The 15,012-nt window shown below is 42.5% G+C and overlaps 1 non-coding gene across 1 annotated transcript; it reads right to left on the reverse strand.

Moving 5' to 3' along the window:
- Positions 1–8,872: 8,872 nt before the first annotated feature.
- On the reverse strand, positions 8,873–8,990 carry LOC145395548 (5S ribosomal RNA). Its single transcript, XR_013896624.1, has one exon. It is a non-coding gene; the product is annotated as a 5S ribosomal RNA (ribosomal RNA).
- Between the last annotated feature and the right edge of the window lie 6,022 nt (positions 8,991–15,012).

Below are 15,012 nucleotides of genomic sequence, written 5' to 3' on the forward strand. Positions count from 1 at the left end.
GTGCCACAGGGATCAGTTCCGGTGCCAACCCTGTTCTTGATTCATATTAATGATCTCTTATCTGCCACCCACAATCCCATCCATTCATATGCAGATGACTCAACACTACATAGTTCAATCACGCTCAGACACCCATTTACAAAGTCTAATATCTCTGACTATAACTCAGTACAGCCATCTCCATAAATCAAGACTTAATTACGATCAATGAATGGGGACAAAACAACCTTGTCTCATTTAATGCCAGTAAAACCAAACACAGTACAGTGAGTCCTTGATATACAAAAGGGATAGGGACCAAAAAAAAAACTTTTGTAATTCGAAATTTCGTATATCAGAACGATTTGGGACAGTGTGTAGGAGGAGGAAGCTGAAAGTTAATGTAAACAAAAGTAAAGTTATGGTGTTTGAGAGGAATGAAGTCACAGAGTGTGCAGTGAGGTTGGATGGTGAGGATATGGAGAATGTGAGTGCATTCAAGTACTTGGGTAGTGTGATGAGTAAGGATGGAACTTTGGGGGATGAAGTACGTGAAAGGGTACAGCAGGGAAGGAAGTTGTTGGCACACTGAAAGCAGTGATGAGAAATAGGGAGGTGAGTATGGAAGTTAAGAAGTCACTGCATGATGGTATTGTGATCCCTACCCTGACGTATGGAAGCGAGGCGTGGACCTTGCAAGAGGGGAACAAGTCCAGAGTGAGAGCAGTGGAAATGAGTTACTTGAGAGGAGCATGTGGAGTGACATGGAGGGACAGGTTGACGAATGAAGAAGTGAAGGAACGTTGTGGGGTAGATGTGGATGTGGTTGAAAAGATTAGGAGAAATACACTGAGGTGGTTTGGACATGTGGAGAGGATGGAGAATGAAAGACTGACTAAGAGGGTGTATGTAGGTGAGGTGGAGGGAGGGAGAGGGAGGGGTAGACCGAGGATGAGGTGGAGGGATGGAGTTGAGAGGTATATGAGGGAGGGGAGGGGGGTGAGTTGGAGGGGAGTCAAATGGTGGGTGAGAGTGACTTGGAGGCGTTTTGTCTGCGGCCACCCTTTGCGGGATTAGGGCGTCGGGCTATAGATAGATAGATAGATAGAACGATTTTCCCCACTGAAATACATATACAGCAAACTCGCCTGGAACACGTTCTTGCCGAACACGCTCACAATTATACACGATTAGTGCTGGGATATGTATAAGATAACGTAAGATTAAAGAACCATTGCTGATGCACAAAATGGTGTGGATGGGAGTTTTGCATTGCTGAAAACCGGAGCAATTGCCCCCACTGTGTGTGTGTGTGTGTGTGTGTGTGTGTGCGTGTGTGTGTATTTCTATGGTGTACAGTTTAGTGATGCACAGCCACCACTGCCACACCAGCATGTATTTGGTGTGGACGGGCATTGGTGTTCAAAATGTCATTCCAACTGGTATAAATCCAAGTGACAAATTTATGTATATATATATATATATATATATATATCAGTATACAATATATATATATATATATATATGCAACGTTGGGTCTGGTTAGCACCTGGATGGGTGACCGCCTGGGAACACCAGATGCTGTTGGCATCCCTACGTCAAGTGGGGTTGGTGGAGGATTAGTGCCCCTCCCTGTAAAACAATTAACTCTAAGCCCTTGGCCACCCCGTCTGGGATATATGGCGTCTGGCAATGAATGAATGAATGAATGAAAACTATATATTTACGCAAGAGAGGCCATTGATAGGCCAAATCCTCGAACATCAGCTCAGCACGCACGATTTGTTTTGATCATGTGATGTGATTCGCTGTACTGCTTTTCCTCAGTGCTGTATTTGTAAGTTAAATATTTACAGTACTGTTCTGGTAAGTTTATGTGCAAGTTAAAGTATTATTAAATAACATTCAAGCAAGAAATAAAGTTTTATAACCAGTTTTCTGATAGGCGTCAGAATATTACCTTTTTTATTTGTTTGTTAAATATTTGCTGTACTGCTTTTCCACAGTACTGTATTTGTAAGTTAAACATTTACTATTCTGGTATGCACCTGTAAGTTAAAGCACTTAAAGAAAGTTAAAGCATTAAATAAAGCCTTGTAACCAGTTATAGATTACACACGATTGGTGGGTTCCAAGACAATTCGCCATCATGTCAATTCCCCGTCAAAACATGAACGATTCCCCATCAGGACAATTCGCACCCTGTATGATTCCCCATCATTCTTTAAATATATTAATTAATCAATACTTTTATAAATATACTTATTATTAATTAATCAATACTTTAATAACTATATTTCAGGGGGATCCATCAAAGTCTATGTTGTCTTGTTATTGTTGTGACGGTGAACTGGCTTGACAGCGAATGGTCCAGAAACCATTTTGCTCCCTAGACTCCCTAGGCGTGGTGTTTTGCTGTTGTCTGCCATTGGTGATCAATATGAGGCACTTTGGGTGGTTGGAGGGTTCATTTGGTGTTGTGGCTTGCAAGTACAGTGCTGCACAGCAAGGCTTCGACGTGCAGGTGCGTGGACACGGGGCAACATTCCGACGCCGACTGGTTTCGGCATCGGAATGTTGCCTTGTGTTTGGGTGTTTGTGTGTCGGAGTTTTGCTGTGCAATGCTGTGTTTGTGGGTTGTGACATTGGATGGGCCTTCTGACCACTTGGGGTGCTTCATATTGATTACCAGTGGCAGATGGCAGCGGGGAACCACGTTTGGGAGATCTAGGGAGCAAAATAAGGAACAGTTAAAACTTACGCGGTTTCGCGCCGAACACGCCACGTTAGGAACGAAACCCATGCGTTGGGGGCAAGCTTGCTGTAAATGGGGGGATGCGTCCCAGGACCCCCTCGGACCCCCAACTAAATTTCACCCCCCCCCCCATTAAGAAGTAAGCAATACCTGTATACAGTACAATTGTACAGAAGGAGGTGACCATATTCTTTTACATCTTTTTCTTCATCACAGTTCCAATGGTGGAAACAGCAAGGCCTAAAGCACGCCCAATCTCCGAAACTCCCTGCCCCCTCCTCATGGGGTCCTATTATTTCCAATTTCCTTTCCAGAATCAGAGTACGGTGCTGCTGCTTCTTTGCAGCGGGCTCCCCCAATGCTGGAGATGATGCAGGGCGCTTGGGAGGCATGGCGAAACAATATGAAAAGGTGAAGGGCTGCGAAAATATCCTCACGTACAGCGAGGCTGTGAGGAGAGGAGGGACATGCACTCAACTGAGAAGTGCGCAAAAATTTGTTTACCAGAGAGAGGTTAGTTCGTTTTCTTTCGGCAAGCAAGTGCAGCGCTATGCACCGCGCCCATTTTGAATTTTTTATACAGTAGTATTCCACTGACCCCTTCATAGCTGCCGGCCTTGAACAACACTTCACTGTTTCGGTGTCAATGACGTTGAGTTAGGGCATTATAAAAAACTGCGAACAATTACGGGAAGAGAACGAAGGACACTGGTGTGTGTACATGACCCTACTTTACCATCCCATCAGCCAGGCGTTCTCTTCACTCCAGATGTATTCGCTGATGTTAACATGCTTATGTTACATGCACCCTAATTTTGAGTAAGTTTCTTTTAGCAAGAGAACATAATTTACCACCCTCAAAATAGAAAAATATAGAAGACAAACTAGAGGAATATGAACTGAATTGGTAAGGTCTTTAGGCTGTATGCTTACATGAAAGATTATGGGTTTTACAATTTGAAGAGACGACATGGTACAAAAATGTTTGCTAATCAGAAAAAAATTACTTTTTCGTCCCACATGTTCTCAGAGGTTAGCATTCAGTTCCACATTCTTCGCTCGGTATCACTCTTCCCAATATATTTTGGACTGACTGAGCACAGTTATTTCTGCTCCTTAGAGTTAGTGTACATTTAACTGCTCATTCTTTTGTTTGTTCTCATGTGTATGTATGAAAGAGAGAGGACTGATACAAACAATAATGTATTCCATTATCGCTTTCATAGCTGCTGGCCCTGAACAACGCCTTACTGTACTGGTGTCAGTGATGTTGAGTTAGGGTGAGCAAAAAAAAACTGTGAGCAATTATGGGAAGGGAATGAAGGTCACTGGTGTGTTTACACGACCCTACTCTACTACCTCAAGCAGTCTGGCATTCACAGTTCACTTCGTCCCAGATGTTTTCGGCCGATGTATACATGTTGATGTAACACGCATCCTAATTTTATTAATTCTTACACAAATCACAGCAAATCACAGGATGGGTTTGGGGGGGGAGGGGAAGCCAGGTGTGCCAGAAGAGTCTCTTCACATATGTAAGAAAAAGAAATTGATTTTACAACTCTGAAAAAATGGTCCCAAGGCCGATCACAGAAGCACGCCAATATATGAACCCACAGCCACTGAGGGGGCTAAACATATGTTTTACTTTAAGCAGTAAAAGCACCTTACCAAATCAGTTCTTCCTGATAGTCTGTTATATTATTCAGATTGTTTCTCGGTTGGTAAATACAGTAAACGTTGCCTATTAAATCTGTTTCCCTGTTATTTTTAGCTATTCTGGTGTGACAACTCTTGTTTATTTCGTTATAATGGTGGAAAGGACTGTTCTTCCCTAAGTGTTTAACTAAACCTGGCCTAACCGTGCTTATCTGTACCTAATAATTTTAACCTAACCTAACCTCCAGTTGGGAAATTGGGAAACGATATCCAGCTTTGAGCACGTTGAGTTTCTTCCACTGCATTAGAAATGATCGTAAAGGAAAGTGATGATAATAACGGGGAGGAAATTTTTCAGCAAGAAAAAGTAATTTGCCAAACTGAAAGTTGTCAGAAAATTACAGAAACAAGCTGGAGGATTATGCATTGAACTGATAAGGTCTTTCTGCTGCTTCAAGTGTACAATGAAAGACACAAGTATTTTCCCAAAGTCTGACAAATATAGCATGGAAAAATCGAACCATTTGAAACATGCACTAGTAGAAACAGGGTTTTCATTGTATTTCGCTTGGTGTAAATTTTCTTCAGACTGAACTGGGAAGATAGTTGTCTTTCACTGTACATTTCCCGGTGAATAAATCAATCTAACAGTACTTGTGTTTTGTTTCTGCCTGATTAATTGTGATTTCAGACTACTCAAGCACTTCTTCAAATCATATAGTCTGGATAATCGGGCTATCTCTGCATTTCCTTTTGTATCGAGTATCGATTTTCGTATCATCGAGACATATTTTCGTACTATGGAATTCGTCCTATGTTAATCAATTTCGTACCATCGAAAATTCGTACTTCGGGTTTTCGTATTTCGAGGACTTACTGTATATACAATTTACTAATAGACAGATACTCACAGATTTGTATATTACCTTCAGTGCTACTAATATTCTCATCTCCAAAAGTATTGAAATTCTCGGTGTGTCACTTAACAATGCCCTCAGCTGGATCTCTCATGTCAGATCACTTGCTAAAACCGCCTCAAAGAAACTTGGATTATTGTACAGAGTCCGTAACTTCTTCACTGACAAGCAATTAGCTATAGTTTATAAGAGTTAAGTGCACTCTCAGCTTGAATGCTGCTCACCCTTGTGCAATGGATGCGGAGAGATTGCATTAAAACAACTAGACAAAATTCAGAACAAAACTGCTGGAATGATTAATAACCCTGCTATTATAAATAAACTACCTCCCCTACAAGTAAGAAGGAATGCTGCCTCCCTTGCATTATTTTGCAGGTACTGTATTTCTATAGCAAATGCTCAGATGAGGTTGCGTCCATGGTGCCACCTCTCCATGCCTTCCCTCGTGCTACATGGGCATCTGGTAGCGCTCATGACTGGAATGTCACACAGCCATATTGCAGAACTTCTGCCTATCAGAAGTCTTTTATTCTCCGAACTGCATCTCTCTGGAACTCGCTTCCCCAGAGTTGTTTCCCTCCAAATTTCAACCTACAGCTGTTCAAGTCTAACTGTTACAGATATTTTATGAATGGAGGACACTGGTGATCTGGTGCATGGAGTATTTTTTTTACTCATTTGTTTTTTCTTCTTATTAAAAAAAAAAAAAAAAAAAAAAAAAAAGCCATGAAAAAAATAAGAAAAAAAATTATATAGGTCATACAAACAATGGCAAAGCCTCATACCTACTGCCCATAGTGAAGGTGGAATAGTGAGAGAGAGAGAGAGAGAGAGAGAGAGAGAGAGAGAAAGAGAGAGAGAGAGAGAGAGAGAGATGCTATGTTGTAATGGATGGAAAGCACAGTAAACCTGCATGTGATGATGATGATGATGATGATGATGATGATGACGATGATATTGATGATGATGATGATGATGATGATGATGATGATGATGATGATGATGCTGACAACAATGCAATGAAAACAATCATCATCATCAGCATGATCATCAATCATCATCATCATCCGGACCTCCTTTCCCACCATAGGGCAGGGTGAGGAATAGCAATGTCCAGACAGCCCAAATTTGCCCACTCATTGGGCCATGCTTCCATTCACTCATCATTCAACCCCCCGGAATCCTGGCTCTAATTAATACACAAAAATCATTCACCACGTTCTGTAGCTTCACATAAACGTATCCAATAGACTCAATCTGGACACTGTCACATTAAAAAGGGGTGCCAGATCCCTGATCACGCGTTTCTCCTTACAAAATTCAACCAGCCAGCTCGATATCGTCAGTCTCCTAGCCTCACCGACTTCCAAACCTCTTCCTCACACACTCATCCACCATATCCCTCCACCTTCTCCTTGGCCTACCTTTGCCTCCTCCCTCCTTCAAATTCACTCAGATATACCTTCTTCACCACTATTGTTATCCAATCTCCCCTCATGACCATACCATCTCAGGACACTCTCTTCGATTCTGGTGTCCACAGACCTCCTCACTCCACATCTTTCACAAATCACATTATTTCATATCTTATCCACTCTCTGTGCTCCACACACATTCCTTAGCAGTCCCATCTCCACTGCTCTTACTCGTCTTTTCATTTTCATGCCACACCATAGTATCACATCCATATGTTGAAACTGGCACTAACACTCCTTCATGTAGGCCTCGTGCAGTTGCAACACTCGAGCCTCTGTTTCTTATCAAGGCTTTCATTGCACCAGCTACTTTTCTTCCTTGTGTCACTCTGCTTTCACTTCTTTTGCACATTTTCCTCTCTTCTCTGTTACTGTACCCAGGTATCTGAACTCTTTCACCAGCTCCAGTCTCTCTCCATTCACTGTAACATTGCACTGGGAGTCACCTTCTATCTCAATAACCATCACTTTACTCTTTTCTTCATTTACTCTCAAAGCACAATGCTCACAAATGTCAGCAAAACTCTGCACTAGTCTACCAAGTTCTTGTCCGGTATTTGCAAGTACTACTGCATCATCAACATACAACAAATTTGAGATATTCCTTCCATCAACATTCATTACCAACGCCATCCCTCTTTGAAAGTTGGTTTGAAACAGGGATGTGTCATGTCTCCATGGTTGTTCAATCTGTACATGGATGGGGTAATAAAAGAGGTACAAGGTAGGGTAGTGGATGCTGGAGTGACCCTGGTGAGAGAGGATAGTGTTTGGAAACTCCCTGTACTGTTGTTTGCAGATGATACTGTGTTGTTGAGTGAAGACGAAGGGGAGCTGCAGGGCTTGGTGGATAAGTTTGAGAGTGTGTGTAAGAAATGGAATCTAAAGGTGAATGTAGGGAAGAGTAAAGTGATGGTCTTTGAGAGAGGTGAAGTTAGTGAATGTACAGCGAGGTTGGATGGTGAGGAATTGGAAAATGTGAGTACGTTTAAGTACTTGGGTAGTGTGATGAGTAGGGATGGAGGTTTGGAGGGTGAAATGCTTGAAAGGGTACAGCAGGGAAGAAAGGTTGCTGGTTCCTTGAAAGCAGTGATAAGAAACAGGGAAGTGAGCATGGAAGTGAAAAAGTTACTACATGACAGTATTGTGGTACCAACTCTAACGTACGGAAGTGAAGCTTGGACTTTGTTGGAAGGACACAAGTCAAGAGTGAAAGCAGTGGAAATGAGTTATTTAAGAGGAGCCTGTGGAGTCACGTGGAGAGACAGGCTGACGAATGAGGATATAAAGAAGCGTTGTGGTGTGGATGTGGATGTGATACGAAGTGTTATGAGGAACACACTGAGGTGGTTTGGCCATGTGGAGAGGATGGAGGGTGAAAGACTGACGAAGAGAGTGTATGTGAGTGAGGCGGAGGGGGGAAGAGGGAGGGGGAGGCCGAGGATGAGATGGAGGGATGGGGTGGAGAGGTATATGAGAGAGGGGGGTGTGAGTTGGGAGCAGGGCAGTGAAATGGCGGGGGACAGGGCGACTTGGAGGCGATTTGTTTGTGGCCACCCCAAACGGGATTGAGGCGTCTGGCAATAGATAGATAGATAGATCCCTCTCTCCACTACTCGTGTTTTTATTTCTCTCATCACCCCATCCACCCCAAACGGGATTGAGGCGTCTGGCAATAGATAGATAGATAGATCCCTCTCTCCACTACTCGTGTTTTTATTTCTCTCATCACCCCATCCATATATACACTGCACTCACCTAACTCACTGTACTTTCCATCTGAACTCATGCCGTGAGTTAGAAAAACGTGTTAAAAAAAACACACCTTATGGGGAAAAATATATTTGATTCTGCCAAGGTGTCAGGTAGCCTAGTGTAACATTGACGGGACCCCTCTTAACACCACTTAACACTAACATCCTGTCTCAAAAGTGTGTACTGCATATCTTATAATGATTTTCATTCATTCATTCATTGCCAGACGCCATGTATCCCAAACGGGGTGGCCAAGGGCTTAGAGTTAATTGTTTTACAGAGAGGGGCACTAATCCTTCACCAACCCCACTTGACACGTAGGGAGAACGTTATGCCAACAGCATCTGGTGTTCCCAGGCGGTCACCCATCCAAGTACTAACCAGACCCAACGTTGCTTAACTTCGCTGATCGGACGGGAAGCGGTGTACTCAACGTGGTAGGCTGTTGGCTTGGGGCAATACATGAATGAAAAAATTCCAGCCACCTCCTGAGTACCATTACAAAACTGTCACTGCAACTGAGGCACTGATCATGACACCACCACACATCCCACTGAAAAGGTTTATAAGAGGCATTTTCTAACATTGTAAATGACTAACCAAAAACATAACTGGCAGCTCACCTGCCACTCACTATGCCGCTAGACCTAACCATGAAAGGCTTCTCTTAAACTGAATATCATGTGGCGATGGCAATACAATTCATGGAAGGCCACCATGAGATGTTTATCTGCAGTACTCATATCAATACCTCATCAAGTCTGTACAAGGTTGTTTAGCCACCACCCTAGGATATGGGGCCGCAGTAAACATCCAGTTACCCAATATTAAAAGATATTACATATCCTTGTATGATTGTAAAAAATACTGGAAAGCCTTTACTTAAATCCTACTGATGACAATACTTACGTCGACGAGAGACGAGTAGCGGTTTCTGCACACTAGCCTAGTTGCAGTACTGGCCACTAGGTGTAGGTGGCATGAGTGGAGAAAGCATTGTTCTGATTGGCTGCACAATCACAAGGACTGTGTACTTAAATATGATTGGCTTCCAGTCGCGAGTTGCGGCTACAATACCGTGAGTTAAACATCTCAGAAATAAACCACTTTCTGGTCGAAAACGCAAGTTAAAGCATTTTCCGTGAGTTTCATGATAATGGTGACTTAGATAAGGACACCATGAGTTAGATAATTTCTTTATACAAAGGAAAAGGGGAGAGAGAAGTATGTGGTAACCATTGGGGTATTTGCCCTCTTAGTGTGACTGGAAAAATATATGGTAGATTACTCATTGACAGGGTTAGGCATATGACAGAGGAGCTAGGTGGAGAAGAACAAGGGGGATTTAGGAAGGGAAAAGGGTGTGTAAATCAGATATTTGTTCTAAGATGTTTAGTGGAGAAGTATCTAGAGAAAGAAAAGAAAGTGTACGCAGCTTTCATGGACTTGGAGAAAGCTTATGACAGAATAGATAGGCAAGGTATGTGGAAGGTATTAAGAATATAAGGAGTGGAGGGGAAATTGTTGAGTGCTGTGAAGAGCATGTACGAAGGAGCTAGGGCTACGGTGCGAGTGGATGGTGAGCTGAGTGAGTTCTTTGATCTCAATGTGGGACTGAAACAGGGTTGTGATGTCTCCATGGCTGTTTAATATATACATGGATGGGGTTGTAAAGGAGGTGCAAGGTAGGGCAGTGGATGTGGGGGTGGCTCTAATGATTGAGGGTGAGATTTGGAAAACTCCGGTGTTGCTGTTTGCTGATGATACAGTATTGTTGAGTGAAGATGAATGGGAGTTGCAAGGTTTGGTGAATGAATTTGGGACAGTGTGCAGGAAGGGGAATCTGAAAGTTAATGTAAACAAAAGTAAAGTTATGGTGTTTGAGAGGAATGAAGTCACAGAATGTACAGTGAGGTTGGATGGTGAGGATATGGAGAATGCGAGTGCATTCAAGTACTTGGGTAGTGTGATGAGTAAGGATGGAACTTTGGGGAATGAAGTGCGTGAAAGGGTACAGCAGGGAAGGAAGTTTTTTTTTTTCTTCTTCTTCTTTTTAATAACAGAACAAAGGAAGGAAAAACAAATGAATAAAAAATAAAAAAATCCATGCACCAGATTACTGGTGTCCTCTGTTCATAAAATATCTGTAACAGTTAGACTTGAACAGCAGTAGGTTGAAGTTTGGATGGAAACAACTGTGGGGAAGCGAATTCCAGAGAGATGCAGTTCGGGGAATGAATGAATTCTGATAGGCGGAAGTTCTGCAGTATGGCTGAGTGACATTCCAGTCATGAGCGCTGCCAGCTGCCCGTGTAGCATGAGGGAAGGCATGGAGAGGTGGCACCATGGACGCAACTTCGTTTGAGTATTTGCTATAGAAATATCTGTAAAATAATGCAAGGGAGGCAACATTCCTTCTTACTTGTAGGGGAGGTAGTTTATAAATACAGTAAAAGTCCAATTCTTCAGCATCCAATTCCCCGGCAAATCTGACATTTCGGCAGTTTTGAGAAATAGTCCCATTAACGAAAATCTCTGATCGTTCGGCAGATTTTCCAATTTTTTTCGTCAGTCTTGAAATTCTCCATGAGGCTCACCAGCTAGCTACCCGCCTTTACCCGCCTTAGTGAGTGAGATAGTGGAAGTGATGGAACGAGTCTACCACTGCCATGAAGCTCAGAGGCTAGCTCTTTCTCCCATAGCATAAAGAGAGGACAATCACGTAGTGAGTCTAGCATGGAAAAGAGAATCTGTTTCACCATTCTTCCGCCATTCTCCCGAGTTGTTGCCATAATGCTGCCGACTTCTCTCGATTCTTCTGTGTGCTTTGTGAACTTCGTACCAAAATATACCTAAGATTACTATACGAGTGCGCTGTAAGCACCGTAACATCAGACAGGAGCTTTGTAACACCTGAGTGGACCAGCCGTGTGTTGTGAACAGTATAAACATCTGCGTGCTTTGAAAATGGCCTCCACGAGTGGAAAGTTAACTGGTGTTAGCAAGAAGCGTACACATAAGGTGTTGACTATTGCTCGGAAAATTGAGCTGTTGAAAAAATTAGAGGCTGGCATGAGTAGGAAGTAGATAATGGATGAGTTTAATGTAAGCTCCTCTACCATCTACAATATTAAGAAACAGAAGAACGATCCATTCAAATTTGTTTCTCAGGCCTCCGGTACGACCCAGAGGAAAGCAATGAAAAAAGCAAAGTTAAGTGAGCTGGATGAAGTGCTGCATAGGTGGTTTGTGGCTCAGCGTTCTGAAGGGAAGCCTATTTTGGGGTTTCTCATCATAGAAAAAGCCAAAATGAGCAACTAATTATGAGTGTGACAAATCCTGAGGCCATGGAGGCCCAGGATGTTGAAAGTGATGATGAAATAGAGGAAGATGAGCAGGATAAGGTCACCTGGAAGGAAGCAGCAGAGGCCTATGGAAAATTGTTACGGTTTGTTGAGGGCTCATCTCATTTTAACACTGGTGAAGTGATGCAGTATCACATCATGTTCAGGGACTTCCAGACTAAAAGGGCAGCATCTGTGAAGCAGGCAGCCTTATTTGACCTCTTTAAAAAAGCTGCCAAGAAAGCTACATCCTCTGCTGCTCCCTCCTCTCCATCACCAACAGCAGTCGCTGAACCTCAAGCTCTACTGCCGCAGCAACAGGGAGAAGAGTCCTTAGAGCCTGCTGCAGGACCCTCTACTGCTGGGGACTTCTTCCAGCAGTAGCAGACTCCAATCAACCCCTTCTATTGTACATATGTAAATAAGGAACCTACTATAAGTTTAGGTAAGTGCATGTGAACTTGTAGGCCTAATGTACCATTTCATTTATATACAGTATGTTCACTAATTTCTTTATTTTTCATATTCATGTATAGTGCTGTATTCATTACAGTATTGTACAATATCAAACAGTATACAGTACTCTCTCCATACAGTACTCTCTCCAAACACATTTGTAATGATATGAGTAGTGATGATAGTGTTCACCGAAACATATAAGGTACTGAGTGGGTAAGGTTTTTGATAATTCGGCAATTTTGATTTTTCGGCACTTGCCTGGTCCCATAGATGCTGAAAAATCGGACTTCTACTGTAATAGCAGGGTTATTAATAATTCTAACAGCTTTGTTCTGAATTCTGTCTACTTGTTTTAATGCAACCTCTCCACATCCACTCCACAAGGGTGAGCAATATTCAAGCTGAAAGCGCACATGACTCTTATAAATTATAACTAACTGCTCGTCAGTGAAGAAGTTACACACTCTGTACAATAATCCAAGTTTCTTTGAGGCGGTTTTACCAAGTGATCTAACATGAGAGGGCCAGCTGAGGGCACCGTTAAGCGAGACGCCGAGAATTTCAATATTTTTGGAAATGGGAATACAGTACTGTATTTGTAGCATTGAAGGTAATATACGATTCTGGCAATATCTGTCTATCAGTAAATTGTATATATTTAGTTTTACTAGCATTAAATGAGACAAGGTTATTTAGTCCCCATTCACTGATCGTGGATAAGTCTTGATTTAAAGAGATGGCTGTACTGAGCTGAGAGTCAGAGATATCGGGCATTGTAAATGGATGTCTGATTGTGAATGAACTATGAAGTGTTGAGTCATCTGCATATGAATGGATGGGATTGTGGGTGACAGATAAGAGATCATTAATATGAACGAGAAACAGGGTTGGTGCCTGAACTGATCCCTGCGGCACGCCGGTGTTAACTGAGTGGAAAGTGGAATATACATCATCTACTTTAACTCTTATTTTTCTATTGCTGAGATATGAGGAAATCAAAGGAACAAAAGAGTTTAGTCCATAGCAAGGGAGTTTGGACAACAGGGAACAGTGCCACATTCTGTCGAAAGCTTTAGAAACATCCAGGGCTACTGCATGAGTTTCACCATGTAGGTCAACTGATTGATGGATGGTATGAGTCAGGAGATTGAGTTCACTGAAAGAAGTGATGAGAAATAGGGAGGTGAGTATGGACGTTAAGAAGTCACTGCATGATAGTATTGTGATCCCTACCCTGACACATGGATGCGAGGAGTGGACCTTGCAAGAGGGGAACAAGTCAAGAGTGAGAGCAGTGGAAATGAGTTACTTGAGAGGAGCATGTGGAGTGACAAGGAGGGACAGGTTGACGAATGAAGAAGTGAAGGAACGTTGCAGGGTGGATGTGGATGTGGCTGAGAAGATTAGAAGAAATACATTGAGGTGATTTGGACATGTGGAGAGAACGGAGAATGAAAGACTGACTAAGAGGGTGTATGTAGGTGAGGTGGAGGGAGGGAGAGGGAGGGGTAGACCGAGGATGAGGTGGAGGGATGGAGTTGAGAGGTATATGAGGGGGGGGGATGAGTTGCGGGAAGGGTAGTCAAATGGTGGGTGACAGAGCGACTTGGAGGCGTTTTGTCTGCAGTCACCCTTTGCGGGATTAGGGCATCGGGCTATAGATTGATAGATAGATAGATAGAAGTTCGTGAGTTACACGAGTGCACTGTATATTGAACAACCATGAGGACATCACTCAACGCTGTCGCACGTCCACATCAATCGTGAACCATTCACTTAGATGCATGTTTACCCTTACAGATGCTTCACTACCATCATAAATACTCTTGACGGCACCTTGTAGCTTACCATCTACACCATACATGTGAATAAAAACAACAACAAAATCATGCTACCTGACATATGTGGTGCAGTGATGGGTGTCGAGTAATCCCCTGTGTTAACCCAGCTGTGGGGGTAACTGTGGTATTCCCAGTACTCTTGTCCTCACTACGGGTCCTCTGTAGCCTGGATCTTTTCGCTGTTCAAGAAGAGATTTAGCCACATTCTAGTCAGATAAGGAAGCTCCCTAACACCTCTTCCTTAGTGGTTTATTATTTTAAGCAGGTTTCCTAACACCTCTTCCTTAGTGGCTTATTTTTGTAAGGAGGCTCCATAACACCTCTTCCATTGTGATTTATTTTTTGAAATGAGACTGCCTAACACCTCTTCCTTAGTGATTTATTTTTTGAAAAGAGACTGCCTAACACCTCTTCCTTAGTGATTTATTTTTTGAAAAGAGACTGCCTAACACCTCTTCCTTAGTGATTTATTTTTTGAAAAGAGACTGCCTAACACCTCTTCCATAGTGATTTATTTTTTGAAAAGAGACTGCCTAACACCATTTCCATTGTGATTTATTTTTTGAAAAGAGACTACCTAACACCTCTTCCTTAGTGATATATTTTATGTCTGGAGGCTCCCTAACACCTCTTCCTTAGTGATTTATTTTTTGTATGGAGGCTCCTCAACTCCCTTTTCTTAGTGGTTTATTTTGGATATGGCTTGTTAATATCCTTCTGTATGTAAATTATGCAGAGTGTGGTGATATTAGAAGGATTTATGTAACACAGAAGAGGACAGGAAGGTGTAATAAACAAAATAAATCACTTAGAAAACGGTGTTGGAAG

Source organism: Coenobita brevimanus, chromosome 31 (assembly GCF_032717465.1).
Source record: "Coenobita brevimanus isolate Jiangsu-jjx chromosome 31, ASM3271746v2, whole genome shotgun sequence".
Lineage (NCBI taxonomy): Eukaryota > Metazoa > Arthropoda > Malacostraca > Decapoda > Coenobitidae > Coenobita > Coenobita brevimanus.